Raw genomic sequence first — 17,251 nt, 5'->3', positions numbered from 1 at the left:
CAAGCAGTGGCCAGCACTCTCCAGGAAGCATTACAGGGCCATCACACAGGACCAGGAAAGGTGCTAAGCATACCCAGGCTAACCACGTCTCTCTCTCTCTCTTTCATACTGCAGGAGGACATCAGGAGCATGGAATCCGGTAAGCTAGCTGTATGCCTATTGGCCTACAGAGAGCGAAGAAGACTGAGGAGAGAGCGACTGAGGCTCCTGGCCACGCAAAGGCAGGAGGAGCAACCTCAGGAAGAAGGGGCAGCTGGGGCTCCTGCTCTCGCTGCCCAGGAGCAACAGTGAGCCGTGGCTGGCCAGTGCCTAGTGACACCCAGGGTCTATAGATGCCACCTGTCATTCCTGCTGATGACTGAGAAACAGGGTTGACGAGGACTGCGCATGTCTAAATGACCACGGCGTTCAATTTCTATGCCAGTGGCTCCTTTCACGGCTCCACAGGTGACCTCTGTGGGATGTCACAAGCCGCCACCCACAAATGCATTCCACGAGATCACAAATGCCATCTTCTCGAGGGCGCACAACTTTGTGCATTTTGCCCAGGACCGGGACAGCCAGGATGCAAGGGCCATTGGATTCCCCCGGATCTCAGGATCCCCACAGGTGCAGAGTGCAAATGACTGCACCCATTATGCGCTCAGGTCTCTGTCACTACACACGGTAGATTACGTCAACCTCAAGAGCTTCCACTCGCTGAGCATGCAGCTGGTGTGCAACCTGAAATGCATCCTGCAGGCGTGTGCACAGCTTCCATGGAGCGTGCACAACGCCTACATCCTCAGTTGGTCACAGATCCCTGGAGTCTTCCAGCATCCACAGAGGCTACAGGGATGGCTCCTCGCGAACAACGGGGGGCCGTGGCTGATGACACCCATGTGGCAGCCTCAGACTGCAGCAGAGTGACTCTATAATGAGGCTCATGCTGCAGCTCGCGGTTTGGTGGAGCAGACCATCAGGATACTGAAGATGCAGTTCTGGTGCCTGGACCCTGCAATACAGTCCACAGAGGGTGTCACGCATCATTGTTGTCTGCTGCGCCCTTTACAACTTGGCACTCCAACAGGGAGACAAGCTGGCTGAGGCAGTGTCATCAGGGAATTGATATCCATCCACCCCCACTAGGGGGGCTTTGGCCTTGTAGCAGGGGATCCCATGGTTCTGCCTACACTGTTTCCCCCTTGACAACGTAACTCAGACATGTTTTAACCAATCTTAACTACTATTTAAAAAAAGAGATAAAGGCAAAATTGTGCTGATGTTGGAAATCTGAAACAAAAACAAAAAATGCTGGAAAAACTCAGCAGGTCTGACAGCATCTGTGGAGAGAAAGACAGAGTTAACGTTTTGAGTCCATTCAGAGTGAAGAAGAGTCATACGGACTCGAAACATTAACTCTGTCTTTCTCTTCACAGATGCTGTCGGACCTGCTGAGTTTTTCCAGCAACTTTTGTTTTTGATTTAAAGAAGCAGGGAGGGAGAAAACGGGAATTACAGACTGGTTAGCCTAACATCAGTAGTAAGAAAAATTCTAGAGTCTATTATAAAGGATGTGATAACAGGACACTTAGAAAATATCAACAGGATTAGACAAAGTCAGTATAGATTTATGAAAGAGAAATCATGTTTGACAAACCTGCTGGAGTGTTTTAAGAGTGGAATTAGCAGAATAGATAAGGGAGAACCATGGATGGGGTGTAACTGGATTTTCAGGGAGTTTTTGATAAAGTCCCACGTAAGAGGTCAGTGTGCAAAATTAAAGCATGCGGGATTGGGGGGTAATATATTGGCATGGATTGAGAATTGTTTAGCAGACAGGAAAGAGAAAGTACGAAAAAATAGGTCTTTTTCAGAGTGGTAGGCGGTGACTACTGGGTTACCGCAGTGGTCAATGTTTTGGCCCCGACTATTCACAATATATATCAATGATTTGGATGAGGGAACCAAAGGTAATGTTTCCAAGTTTGCTGACAACACAAAACTAGGTGGGAGTGTGAGTAATGAGGAAGATGTAAAGAGGCTTCAAAGCGATTTAGACAAGTTGAGTGGGCAAATACGTGGTAATTACATTATAACGTGGATAAGCATGAAGTTATCCACTTCAGTAGGAAAAACAGAATGGCAGAGTATTATTTAAATGGTGATAGATTGGGAAATATTGATGTACAAAGGGACTTGGGTGTCCTTGTACACCAGTCACCGAAAGCAAGCATGCAGGTGCAACAAGAATTAGGAAGGCAAATGGTATGTTGGCCTTCATTGCAAGAGGATTTGATTACAGGAGCAAGGATGTCTCACTACAGCTGTACAGGGCTTTGGTGAGACCACACCTGGAGTATTGTGTGCAGTTTTGGTTTCTTTGCCTAAGAAAGAATATACTTGCCATAGAGGGAGTGCAGCGAAGGTTCACCAGACTGATTCCTGGGATGGCAGGATTGTCATATGAGGAGCGATTGGGTCAACGAGGCCTGTATTCAATGGAGTTTAGAATAATGAGAGGGGATCTCATTAAAATATATAGCATTCTGAGAGGGCTGGACAGACTGGATGCAGGGATGATGTTTCCCCTGGCTGTGGGGTCCAGAACAAGGGGTCACAGCGTCAGGATATGGGGTAGGTCATTTAGGACTGAGATTAGGAGAAATTTCTTCATTCTTCACTCAGAGGGTGGTGAACCTATGGAATTCTCTAGTATAGAAGGCAGTGGAGGCCAGATCACTAATATATTTAAGAAGGAAATATATAGATTTCTGGATACTAAAGAAATCAAGGGGTATGGGGAAAAAGCTGGAGTGTGGCGTTGAGATAAAGGATAAGCCATGCGCATATTGAGTGGCAGTGCAGGCTCAAAGGGCTGAATGGCTGACTCCCGCTCCTATTTTCTATGTTTCTTAGTCATATATTTCAAGAAAGAATGCAACAAATTTATGTCATAGGTTCCTGACTTCCTTTCACAATTCGTTTGTTTTTTTTCATATTTTATTTGTTTTCATGTAAGTTATGTTCTGAAATGCTTGTTGTGGCCACAGCAGATGTTAATTGCTGAGTAAACCAAATCCCAGGGGGAAACTTGGCTTACAGGCCAAACCCTTTCTTTTGTATCCTGAAGACCAGAAGAAACGTACTGATCTCAGCAGCCAGAAGTCCAGTAACACTTCTGGGATTTTAAAAATTAAAAGTAAAAGTTTTATTAACAAGAAGAAATTAAAACTTCAGCACACAAGATTACAGTTACGCAGTTACAATTAGTCTTACAAAAAGTTCCCCCAAAAGACTCCCTACTTGGTCAGACCCACAATTAAATTATTTACACACACACACACACACACACACATACACACACACAAAGCTTTCTTCACAAAATAACACCATGTTCCCCCCAAAATTAAAAAAAACATCCATTCTCACATGCTACACGTTATTATTTGGTAAGGGAAAGTGACAGGTGGCATGTAGAGCCAGGGAACACGAAGCGGCTGGAGCAAAAAGTTGACAGAAAGTGACAGGCAGCAAAAAGAGAAGGCAAGAGGCTGAAGGAAAAAGACAAGAAATTAAGAGCCACAGAATGCAACAGCTAGTGCTTCAAATAAAAGACAAAGACTCTTTAAGGAAGCTTTCATCTATGATCCTCATCATAATTATGCATCAGACCCAGAAAATTATAATGGCAGTAGATCAGAGGTATGTAGATATTGTGGTGCAAAAATGTGGAATAAAGAGCCACCTTCGATGTGCTGCAGAAATAGTGAAGTATGATGGCCACACTTAAAAGAGTCACCTGACCCACTGAATGTTCTTCTCATGGGAACAACACAAAATCAAAACACTTGTTGAAAAGCATCAAAAATTATAACAGCTGAGTAGAATCAAGAAATCCTTTTATTTTTGCTGAAGAAGGAAGGACTTGTAATCTGGTCTATTATGGGATATTAATGTTCCATCAAACACTGAAAATGCAGACAGTGACACGGAACCTGTAGAGCGTAATACCACAGATGTTACCTTTGATACCAATGATGAAATAATCAGAGCATTAACAAACATTGAGGAAAGAAATGTAGATGTAGATTTTGATTCTGAAGATTTTGAGTGACACGAGGGATGTAGAGAATGATTAATAGAAATCAAATAGTACAGAATGTAAATCTAATTAAACTAGAGTCAAGCCAAATAATGTAAAGTAAAGCAAATTCATCGTGAATAGAAATAAGTTTTGTCAAGTAATGTTTTGAACATAATGATTTTGTATGAATTGAGGTTTTTGTGTTACATATTTATGGGAGTATAATTGTTAATTAAAATAATTGTGTGAAAGAAGGTGAATTGTTGAATGAAATCTGTTGCAAATTCAGTCTAAATGCAAATATCTCTGTTTATTACTTCATAAAATTATTCTCTTTATTTTATTTTTTTAAATCTCATTTTTAACTTTCACCCCTTTATTTCTCAGACGTGGGACAGGTAGCCCAGTTTGTAAATTGATAATTTACCCTTAGATAAAGCCATGTTGCCTAATAATTCAAACCCCCTCAGTTAGATATGTGGTGGTGGGGGATCACTGTGCTGTTAGCTTGCTATCATAATTTTTTTTTTTGCATGTAAATTTAAATAGCCTGATAGCAAGAGCAAAATGTTGTATTTTGTCCTGGATTAGGATTAGGAGTACACAATGTGAGAAATGGGTGACACCTGTGGAAAGAGGATACGCTGGGCCACCAAGCTGCTCTCTCAGAGGTTTTCATACCTAGAGGTGATCCGCGGCCAAAAGCTTTTTCATCATGCATCCGAAAATTTGTACCATCTTCACGTTCAGCTTTGAGTTTCTAACATGTTATGTTCACAGAGATTATTTTGGCGTTACTGTGATTGTTTCTCTGTGACAGGGTGTACCTGGAGGTGTAGGTGAAGAAGGCTCTGCTGGAAGAAAGGGAGAACAGGTTAGTATTTTAAATGGATAATTATGGGGCCTGATTTCTCTACTTTCCTGACAATTGTGGGTATTCTTTACATATCTTCAAACTCATCCCTGGGATAATAGTGTGACATAGTTGTCTGTCGGACACAATGTGAATACTCCTTTCATGGCTGTAATTAATCATCAGCCAATATGGTGATTAGACATATGCAGCTCCCACAACCCACTCAGCTATGAGTATCCCCATTGAATGTCAACCAGCATTCAGAGTTGGAACCCTGGTCCCCATTTGCCAGGATGATCTGGAGTGGGTTTCAAAAACACTGCGCCTTCTGACTCAGAGGTGGAAATGCTATCACTAAGCCAATGATTCGCCGATAATTGTGGTTAACTATGTTTATTTAATATGGAATTTGAAGCTGTTGTTTACCTTGTAGATTTTTGATATCTTCAACACGGTTACCACATTATTAGTCCAATACTTGATCCAGATCAAGGCTACTGTGTGGGGATGTATTTTCCATGGAATGTTTCTCCCCTCTATGTTTTCCATGGGCAAGTTTCAAATCTGTAATTGCATCTTAATGAGAAACTGCAGATCAGGTCAGAAAGATGTTCACCACTCAGCTGACATCAGCTCCAAGCACTATCTGCCTTTTCACTTCCTTGCACGGCTGAGTGCCATTCTATAACGTTAACAAAATCAATTTATAATTGGCATGTTTCAGTGGTGTTAATCATTGTTGATTGTTAAACAAGACCTTGTTTAAATGCTGTTAACATTCTGTGATAATTTGCCAATCACATGTGTATCTTGGTTAATATTGAGGCCAATTGTGCTTTTCAAAAAAGTAGCTGATACTACCTGTTCCTCAAACTCTCCAACATCCATCTCAGTCGAGCAAGAGTTCTTATATGTTAGTTAAGCTATTTTAACAGGTAATTATGCCCAGCTGAGGCACTCTACTTCAGTGAAACTGAGATCAGATACTGTCATCCTTTCTCTGCCACAGCATCACATTGCTTGATCTCACGTGACAAAGGCAGTGCTTCTGAAGTGAAAGGCCCAGGTTCTCTAACTTCCTGGTTCATTGAGATTGTGTGGTGGTGAATAGCCAGAAACTGTCTACAAAAACCTACACTTGACTGAGTCCATCCAAAAAATAGACAAAGTGCAAAGAAAGCCACCTAATACCAAATCTATAATTTTACGTCCTACTATTTCACTTATATTTTCATTGCTTTTTGGTTTATCTTAAATGTACAATTTGAACCATGTTTGGTTTGACTTCAAAGGGTGCCCTAGGAAGCCTTGGGATACTTGGTCTAACAGGAACTAAAGGAAAACCAGGAGATGAGGGATTGCAAGGGCCTCCGGGAGAGAGAGGAGAATCTGGAAAAATGGTAATAAATATTTCTTATGACATTGTGTACACCACATTTAAGAATGTCAGAAAAGGAAAAGGGCCAACTGTAGTAATTATGGTTTTGTTAAATGTTGGACTGTACCTTTAAGAATAGTCCTGTGATGTAAAAATCACATGATCTGTGTAAACCAATGTGGTAGCAGTGCAGGCTACCTCCATAGTCTGTTTAGAGATAGAGACGGAGTTGAAAGCACACGTGTAATTGCTGCTGGCTGTATTATGAATAAACCTAATGTTTCCACTTAGAAAGTTGTCTGCAGGTCAACTATATTACAAATAGGCAACAAAGCCACACTACAACAAACTGATGATGAGGATAAATCAGGATAAATCAAGATAAATCGGAATTGGTACTGTACCTCGCCCAGCAATTGTGAGTATCAGCTTCCGTTTAAAATAACAGAAGATGTACTCACCTGAAATGCCACAATTTGCTGGAATTGATCCCTTTGAGCCAGCCACAGACGATTTTGGTCTCAGTATATAGAATGCCTCGCGTTCTTCTTTCAAGTGAACGAAATTATGGGGGAAGAGAAGATCCTCTTGAGTACTTGTGGGAGCAAAACCTACAGATTGATTCGAAGTTTGATGGCACCCAGTGTCCCAGATTCAAAGAGTTTCAGAGAATTGGTGGACCTCATTTTCAATCCAAGCCCTCAGTCACAATGCAGAGGTTCTGGTCCAATTCATGAAATAGAGCCCCAGGTGAGACAATTGGTAGCAATGTGGCGAATTTGAAGCAACTAACGGAATATTGCGAGTTCAGTGAGACTCTGAATGACATGCTCAGAGATCGTTTAGTGTGTGGTGTGAAAGATGGCACTACTCAGAGAAGATTGCTGGCTGAAGTGAATCTGGACTTTAAGAAGGCATTAGAAATAGCCCTGGCCATGGAAAGCGCTGTAAGAGATTCACAAGCAATACAGAATACAAAATGGCATCAAATGTCCTCCAAATCGGATGGGAACAGTCAGCCAAAAGTGGTGCAAAAAAGCGAGAGTCTGCCATGAAGCGGGAAACAGCCCCCCCCAACCAAAAAATAAGAAGAAATAATTTAGCAGCTAAATTGAAGAACAACTTTAATCAATGTGGGAACAATCAGACTTTTAGTGACAGTTTTAAAAAGTAGAATGTTAGTTTTGTCACAGAAGTGAACATATAATGAGAGAGTGCAAAGTGAGATTTAAACAGGCTTGCAAACAACAGAAGAAGCCCAATGAATTCTACAGTGTTCGAGAGCCTGAAACAACAAATTCTGACATTTGTTCATTGTTTAACATGAAAGTTGGGAAGACAGAACCAATATTTGTTACAGTACAAGTGAATAGTATACTAGTAAAAATGTAAGTAGACATGGAAGCTTCCACTGCTGTAATTGGAGAACACACTTTCAGATATTTAAATAATGGTGAACATCAATTAAATTTGGAACAAACATTTGCCAAGCTGAAAACTTGGCGAAGAAATCTAAGTAAAAGGTATCAGCAGAGTAACTGTCCATTATAGAAACCACTTTGGCACAACTACCTGTGATGGTGGTAGTAGGTGAAGGGCCAAGCCTTCTTGGGCGAGATTGGTTAAAGGAGATTAAATTAAACTGGTCCAAAATCTTTCAGTTAAGAGCAAGTGGGCTACCAGAGCTGCTTAAAAAGTACATCTTCAGGGACAAACTGAGAAAAATCTAAAGCCTGCAGGCCAAGATTTACATGGACCTAGAAGTAACCCCGCCCTTCATGAAAGCAAGACCGGTGCCATACGCTGTGAGAAAGAGGATGGATACTGAGTTGAACCAGCTAGAAAGATTGGGTGTCATAAAAGTGGTTCAGTTCTCAGAATGGGCTGCACCCATACCCCTGTCCTTAAAACAAGATCAAAGCGTCCGAATTTATGGGGACTATAAACTGACGGCCAACAGAGCAGCCAAACTGGTCAGGTACCCCAATCCAAAAATCAAAGACCTATACACCAAGCTAGCAGGAGGGACAATGTATACAAAACTTGACATGAGTCACGCATATCACCAATTAGAGTTGGAAAACACCTCCCAGAAATTTGTCACAATTAATACCCACAAAGGGTTGTACCAATATACAAGCTTGTCTTTCAGTGTTTCCTCAGCCTGTGCCATATTTCAGAGAATAATGGAAAGCTTACTGCAGGGACTGCCCCAGGGTGTAGTCTACTTAGACGATGTGCTGATAACCAGATTCACTGAAAAGGGACATTTGGCTAACCTATAGGAAGCTCTAAAACATTTTTTTACAAGCAGGAGTACGACTGAAAAAGGAAAAATGCGCTTTTCAAGCAAAAGAAGTAAAGTAAAGGCAAAATACTGCGGATGCTGGAAATCTGAAACAAAAACAAAAAATGCTGGAAAAACTCAGCAGGTCTGACAGCATATGTGGAGAGAAAGACAGAGTTAACTTTTCGAGTCTGTATGGCTCTTCTTCAGAACTGATCAAAGAACAAAGGAAGTAACCTATTTGGGCTACCGGGTAGATTCTCAGGGCTTACGCCCCATTGAAGAGAAGGCTAAAGCAATAGGAGAGGCACCTGCACCCAAGAATGCTGATGAACTTAAATCATTCATAGGAATGGTAAATTATTGTGGGCGATTTTTACCTAATTTATGTACAGTTCTGGTCCCTCTGCATTCACTGCTAAGAAAGAATCAATGCTGGTTGTGGGAGGCACCCCAAAAAGAATTTTTCATGCAAGTGAAACAGCTGTCACCCTCATCCAATCTGTTAGTGCATTATGACCAGATGAAACACTAGGTGCTAACATGAGATGTGTGTCCCTATGGAGTGGGAGCAGTACTATCTCATAGAATGGACAATTGCACAGAGTAGTCTATAGGCTATGTATCCTGGAGGCTTACCACAGCAGAAAAAGGATATTCTCAAATTGAAAAGGAAGGTCTCTTGATCATGTTTGGTGTAAAAAAAATTCACCGATACGTGCACGGCTGGCATTTCACGATTGTATCAGACCACAAACCACTATTGGGTTTTTTTAACGAAGAAAAGGCTTTACCACCCATAACCTCAGCAAGAATACAGCGATGGGTTCAAAGTGATCCTTCTGTCAGGTCACTTTGCTCAGCGAACAGGGTTGCACACCTGTCTACTGAATGATTTGATAAACACTGCAGATGCAGGGACCAATGTAAGATGAAACACATTGTTTATTTACTGAAGACACGTAGATCACTTCAGGAAAAGAGAAAAGATTTACAAGAAAGGATGTGCCAAGCATTCCTGTTGGAGTATACACCACATGTGGAAGGAACTAACAAAATGTGTACTTCTTCAACCAGACTCTATTCTAAACTACTGATTAACGTTGTAGTCCGCGCTACACCGCAATTGGGTAATGCAATCATGTGGTCCATCTGCTCATGTTCTCTTAAAGGTGTATTGCACCTCAGATTACCACATCCCTCCCCCTTTACTTGAAAGCACAATTTACAATTTTAACAATATATCAACTATTTACAAATAAACTATTTACAAATTCTTTCTCTCTGGAGGCTCCTTCAAACTTGTCAAATATTGTAGTTCTATGACTTCGGATGATTTATCAGAGGCCTTCCTCTCAGGAGTCATCTGTCCACTAGAGTCTCTAGTAGCAACCAGTAAGTTTTCTTGTAAATCTTTTCTCTTTTCCTGAAGTGATCTACGTGTGTTTAGTAAATAAACAACATGTGTTTCATACATTGGTCCCTGCATCTGCAATGTTTATCAAATCATTCAGTAGACAGGTGTGCAACCCTGTTCGCTGAGCAAAGTGACCTGACAGAAGGATCACTTTGAACCCATCGTTGTATCGGCTCTCTCAGACTCAACGGATCCTACGGGAACTTCCAAACCAAGTGGAGTTCCTTCCACATGTGGTGTATATTCCAACAGGAATGCTTGGCACATCCTTTCTTGTAAATCTTTTCCCTTTTCCTGAGGTGATCTATGTATCTCCTAATTATCCAACTTTAGACCAATATGTGATAGGAAAGGGGTCCTGTCACAGCACTAGCTTCACCTGATAGCGATTTGGGCCCAGCTCCAAAGTTCTTTGCAAAAACTATGTCTCTAACAGTGAAGTTTCTTTCACAACTGTGGTAATTGTGATCATTTTTCTGGGCCTCCTGACTTCTCTCTACCCTCGCCTCTAAATTCAGCCTTGTGAGACTCAAACGTGTCCTGAGACATCTCTTCATCAATAGCTCTACGGGAGCAATACCAGTGGTCATGTGTAGTGTAGTCCTATAGCTGAGTAGGAAACATGATAATCTAGTTGCAATAGAGTCGCCATCCAGTTTTTTTCATTCTGGATTTGAAGGTCTGGACCACCCTCTCAGCCAAACTATTGGATGCAGATTGGTATGGCGAGGTCTTAACATGTGTTATGCCATTGAGACCTGTGAATCTTTGGATTCCCCGCTGGTGAATGCTGTTCCACTATCAGAAACTATTATCTCTGGTAACCCGTGTATCACAAAATTCTGACTCAATCTATCTAGGGGGGGCGGCAGATGTGGGTGACCTTACTTCATATACATCCATCCGATTCAAGTGAGTGTCTATAATCAAGAGGACAAGAGGAACATTGTGCCCAAAAAGGTCCCATGTAGTCAATGTGGAGGCAGACCCATGGCCTTCCTGGCTATTCCCAGGGATGCAATGAAGCAGAAGGGGGCAATTTCTGTACCTGTTGGCACCGTATGCAGTTCTTGACAAAGTTTTCGATTTCTGTATCTATCCCTGGCCACCATAAGTAGCTGCGCACCAATAGTTTCGTTCTCGAGTTGCCGGGGTGAGCAATTCAGTCAATAATGGCTTTCTTCCTCTCAGAGGCACAATAACCCTCAGTCCCCAAAGCAAGAGGACATCCTGGTAGGTGAGCTCATATTTCCTATTAAAATAGGGCTTAATTTTGTTTGACTTTGGCTCATTAGACCATCCCTGTAATACCTGTTCCCTTACATGAGACAAAACTGGATCGCAGTCTGAACACTGTTTTGTTTGTTTGGCATATACTGGTGATGAATCCAGAAAGTTTAATAACAAGATAAGTTCTTGCAGAATTGGGATATTCACATTGCCGTCTTTTAGAGGTAATTGGCTCAGCGCATCGGCATTTGCAATCTGGCTTCCTGGTGGATAGAAGTATATTTGTAAGCAGCTAGAATCAGTGCCCACCTTTGAATGTTTGCAGAGGCATTATCTTCCCAGATCAATTCTAGTAGTGGCTTGTGGTCGGATACAATGGTAAAGTGGCGACCACGGATTTATTGGTGGAATTTCTTAATGCCACAAATACAATGGATGAACCTTCTTTCTCTATTTGTGAGTATCTTCATTCTGCAACACTGAGTGTTCTTGAGACATAACAAATGGGCCATTGGGAGCCATCTCCAATCCGGTGGGAGAATACTGCCCCTACTCTGTAAGGAGATGCATCGCAGGCCGAAATGTACCAACACGGCCGATGAATGTAACAACTGCTTTACTGCTAGAAAAGCCTGTATTGTGGAGCTTGCCAATTCCACCTGTGGTTTTTCTTGGGTAAACTGTATAATGGAGCCAGTACTGTTGACAAATTTGGGAGAAAACAGCCATAATAGTTAATAATTGCCAAGAAGGACTTGAGTTCTGTGGTGTTTCTCAGTGCTGGGGCCTTAGGAATAGCTCACACCTTGTCTTCTACTGGGTGAAGGCCCTACGAGTTGGCCCTATGACCCAGGTAAACCACTTCTTTTGTTTGGAAGATACATTTTTCTCTTTTCAAACGTACTCCAGCTTGTGAGAAACGCTTCAATATCTCTTCCAGGTTAGCCAGATGTTCTTCATCAATTAGTCCTATTACTAGGACATCATTCAGATAAACCATAACATAGGTCAAACCTTGAAGTAAATTTTCCATTGTCTGTTGGAAAATGGCACAAGCTGACGAGACTCCAAAGGGTAACCTGGTATATTGGTATAACCCCCATGTGTGTTGATGGTCACAAAATCCCGAGAGGCCTTTTCTAGCTCGACTCGCTGGTAAGCGTGGCTCACGTCGAGCTTCATATGTGCAGTTCCCCCTGCCAGCCTGGAATACAATTCAAGAATTTTCAGTTTAGGAATTCCTGTCAAGTCTGGCCACTTTGTTAACGGTCAACTTGTAGTCCCGGCATATTCTCACTCTGGTCAGGCTTTAGTACTGGAACCATGGGTAATGTCCATTCGAAAAATTGTACAGGTTGTAAGACCCCCCCAACTTTTCCAGCCTATCCAATTTGACATCAACTTTTTCTCATAATGCATAGGGGGCTGGCCCCGCCTTCAAAAATCTGAGGATTGCCCCAGGATCCATGTGGATTTTGGCTTACAGATCTTGAATCTTCCCAAGCTCCTCCCTGAAAACAGAGGCATATTTCTGTAATAATTCTTGTAGATCTTCCATTCTGAGTTGAAAAATCTCAGTCCACTCCAACTTTATTTCCTTAAGCCAGTTCCAATCAAGTAGACTTGGACCCTCCCCTGCTACCATTATCAGGGGTAAATTGACAGACTTATTTCCACACTGCACTGGAACCTTGCATATACCTTACTTGTATGTCTTCACTAGTGTACATCTTTAATTTAACAGCTGAATTTTCCAGATTTAATGAGTTGTCCCCTCTATTCAGATGTTTGAACGTATGTTCCCCTATAACTGTCATGGATGCCCCTGTATCTGCCTCCATTTAGATGGGTTTCTTGTTGACTCTCACTGTCACGTAGATTGGCTCTGTTTTACCCATTTTTAAGTTGTGTAGTAAGTATCTGACTCTGTTTCCTCTATTGTGTGGATTTCACAATTTCTGCCTTTTTGTTTAAAGTTTTGTCCTAAACTGTCTTTACAATATCGCATAATGTGCCCATTACAATGGCAGTAAAAACACTCAATTCTTTTAAATTGCCTTTCACTTGCAGACTGTCTGGTTCCATTTCTGCTGTTATTATTGTGGGTTCTCTCTGTTAAACCATTGCTTTTTGCTGATCTGTTAATAGTGGCTGTTTCCCGTCTTTCCGTGGAGCCCAGTGCGTCCACACCATTTCTAACCGGTGCTTCCCTCCTGACGCAAAGGATGGCACCATTTTGTGCTCCCTTGATTACTTCTGAATCCCTGACTGCACTTTTCATTGTGAGCACCAACTCCAGTGCTTTGCTGAAGCCTAAATTTGTTTCTGACAGCAACCTTTTTGAATGGCATCTTCATTAATCTCACATACTAATCGGCCTCTCAATATGTCGTTAATCAACGTCCTGAACTCCCAGTGCTCTGTCAGTTGTGTTAATGCTGCTACATAGCAAACGATCATCTCCCCAGGGGTGTGACACCTCAAATTAAAGTTAAAACGCTGCATTGTTACCGAGCGTTTCAGCTGAAAATGGCTTTTCACAAGATCTACCAACTCATCAAAGCTCTTGACATCTGGGGCATTGGGTGCAGTTAAACTACAAATTAGGCCGTATGTTTTACTGCCACATGTCGATAAGAGGATCTCCTCCCCCAATGTGTTGGCTAAAAAGAAGAACGCAAGGCATTCAGTATAATGTGACCAGTTATTGGTGATCTGATCAAATGGTTCAATATGGCCAAACTGTGGCATATTGGAGGGAGATGACTTTGACGACTATGACGAAGGCTGTACTCACAATCGCCTTGCAAGATACGGCTGATTTGCTTCTGTTTAATTTCTACGGTTTCTTTGGTGTCGTCGACTGACCGTGTTTTGCCTCATCGCCAGTTATTGTTAAGTCCCTTCTGTCGGTTCACTTTGCTTAGCGAACACAGTTGCATGCCTATCTACTGGTGAGTGAGTTGGTAAACAATATACTGCAGATGCAGAGACCAATATAACATGAAGCACATACTGTTTATTAACACAAGTGACAGAGCACTAACACAATGTGTGCTTCTCCAATCAGACCCTATCTTACATACTGATAAGCATTGTAACCTGCATTACATAGCAATTGGGTAATACCATCACGTGGTCAATCTGCTCACGTTCTCTTAAAGGTGTATTGCACCTCAGATTACCACCAGTCCTAATTTTGGCAGTTTATGAATGCACCTTTGTGCATAGGCCTGGCATTCACACCGCAAATGCTGATGCCCTGAGCCGCCTGCCCTTACAGGAGAATGACGAACACGTCCCTGTTCCACAGGATCTCGCTTTACTGTTAAATTTTCTAGATTCCTCACCAGCATGTGCCAGACAGATCAGAATAAGAAAAGGGCCAACAATCCCATTCTTATCTGCCTCTTACCAGTCCTTTTCCTATTTTCTCGAAAAAGAAATTGAATTGTCTTTTGAACTGAACTTGAGACTATTCGCTTAAGTGGCATTCCCTGGTATTCATCTATGTTAACAGAAATCTATTCAGAAGCATTCAGTTTTTTTTTAACATGTATTTCACAGCTGTGAGTTCAGTAGAAAAATAGATTGTGCAGAGCATAACATGGACTGCCAACTTGTTATCACTCATTTTTCACTGTACAAGGCAACTTTCATCTTTTTGTTTTTTACTTTAATACTCACTTAAAGCCTACATGCAAGCCACAGCCATCTTGACAGCTGGATCCTGGGCTATCAATAGTTGTGGTAATGCCAGGTGGCTGCCCTAAAAACTGACATATTGGTTGCTTTGATGTTTGTTTATTTCTGTCATAACTTAACGGTAGTTTGTGTCTCACAAAACAAAAATCACAACATTGCAATGTCACAAGTGAAAAATTAGTTATCCAAGCACCTTGGCACTTGAAACACAATTACACCACAACTCCAGTGGTAGCAGCAGGAAGACTGGGTAATATAGCCTGAACCAAGATACTAAATGCCATGGTCTATTGTCAGGGCTTCCTTGAAGTCTTTCAATGGCGGAGGCAGGACAGGCAGCAGACACTGCATACCCATTGAGACCAGAACTCAGGGAGGTGCCCACAATCAGCGTAAGAAAGAGAAACCTCCCTGCTGAGTTTCCTGTGATAAGCAGAAGAGGCTCCTAGTGGAGAACAGCTTGAAATAATCACTGTGATCACAAACCTATGGATTGTCAGGGCCCTTACTTGTCTTTGATATGTGTCTTTGAGGTACCTACCAACCCATCTTGACCAACACCTACTGCCACAGGTTAACTCGAATTGAAATGGCTAGGTTCGATTGTGGCACAAACCAGGTTAATATGTTATGGTATTTGTTAGAATTGCTTAAATGATTCTTAGGCCTGGATTTTCACTCCCAAGTTGGGAGAGCCAAGCTGGGACATTTGCCAGCTCCCTGAACTTGACTCAGGAAAAAGTGGCCCAGAATTTGGAATTTTCGTTCTGGGGTGGGGATGAAATAGGAGTCAGGTCCACCGCCCCAGAATGAGTGTGGAGGCTGCCAGGCGCAGAGAGGGGTGCTGGGCAGAAGGCCTGTCTCTATGCTCTGGCACTTTGTCGAAGTTTGAAAAAAAAACAAGAAAACAACATCCTTCCAGACCTCACCCCCTCACCCGCCAACCCTCTCATCCATGCCAACCTATGCCCCTGAACTCATAGCAAGCAATGACTTTTGTAGCACTCCAGGCATTTTTTTAACAAATTTAAAAGGCAGGACTTTTAAATGTCTTGACAGTTTGACAGCTCCCTTTGACAGTTAGCTTTGACAGGTCCTGTTGGCAGTTCTGATAGATCCTTTTGACAGGCCCTTTGACAGGTGCTTCTGACAGTTTTGATAATTGATTTTTTTCAGGTCTGTTGACAGTTCTAATGAGTGTGTTTATGCACTTGTTATGCACATTTATGTCTACTTTTAACAATTCCAAAGGGCACCTTACCTCCCCCAAAGGTGTCATGGGAGCAGATCCAAAGGGGTAGTGCATTACCTCTCTAAAGGGGTACCCTGGCCATCCAAATGAATCCAGAAAGTTTAGACCTGCTCTTACCTGGTTTAATCTGAATGCTCCAGGTTTCACACTACAAGAATCAGAATTGAGTGAAGGCAGCTGATGATTCAAACAGCCAGCTGCCTCCGTGAACCACGCATGCGTGAACCCCTGCCTGTCCCCATTCCTGTCCCAGCAAAAATAAGAGAGGCTGTCCATCGTGGCGAAAAATCAGGCCTCAGCATCTCAAACTGCTTTGTTTTTGTCATTTTGCACCTTAAGACCTGATTTCCACCACACGACCTGAGCATCCCTGTCAAACTAACACTATTTCTCATCAAAACTGGAAAAGCTTATAATGTTAAATGCACCTGAGCTGCATTGACATTTCAAAGCATGAACTTAAAGTGCGAAGGCTTCAAATGAATAATTGGTTCACATGTATAGGAAGACCTGGCAACTTTATTTCTTGTTTTCAATAATGCAGGGAGAAATTGGGCCTGCTGGTGATCCAGGGGACCTTGGGCCTAAAGGAGAAAAGGTAACCTTTTTGTTCTTTAATTATCTAGATGCATGTAACAAGCAAACTAAATTTAAAACACTTCTCAAATACGAACACTCCTCATTTTTATTGTCTGGTTTTTAATGGTAAGTTGCAACATATCTACTTTATTGGCATGATGTTGGCTTTTTTTACATCAAAACACCTGGCTAACGTGTAAAGATCAGTCATTCTGGGCACCATCAAATATATGAGCATAGAGGCAATAACTAAACAAATAATGGTTTGGCATTGGCAAGGTTTGACTCTGGGAGGAAGGGACGAGGTATGGAGGTATGGGATTCCATTGATCCATAGGCGTGAAGAACATCAGTACAGCTATGTGTTAGAACTTAAAGAAAACTTCAACTTACTCCAAAAATATCCTCTATTAGTGCCACATGGTGCAGTCTTATTATCATCCCCTATAGTTTGGCCTATATTTTAGAACCAGTATTTGGC

The sequence above is a fragment of the Carcharodon carcharias genome, chromosome 8 (genome assembly GCF_017639515.1).
Source record: "Carcharodon carcharias isolate sCarCar2 chromosome 8, sCarCar2.pri, whole genome shotgun sequence".
Taxonomy (NCBI): Eukaryota; Metazoa; Chordata; class Chondrichthyes; order Lamniformes; family Lamnidae; genus Carcharodon; species Carcharodon carcharias.
This window is presented reverse-complemented; position numbering follows the sequence as displayed.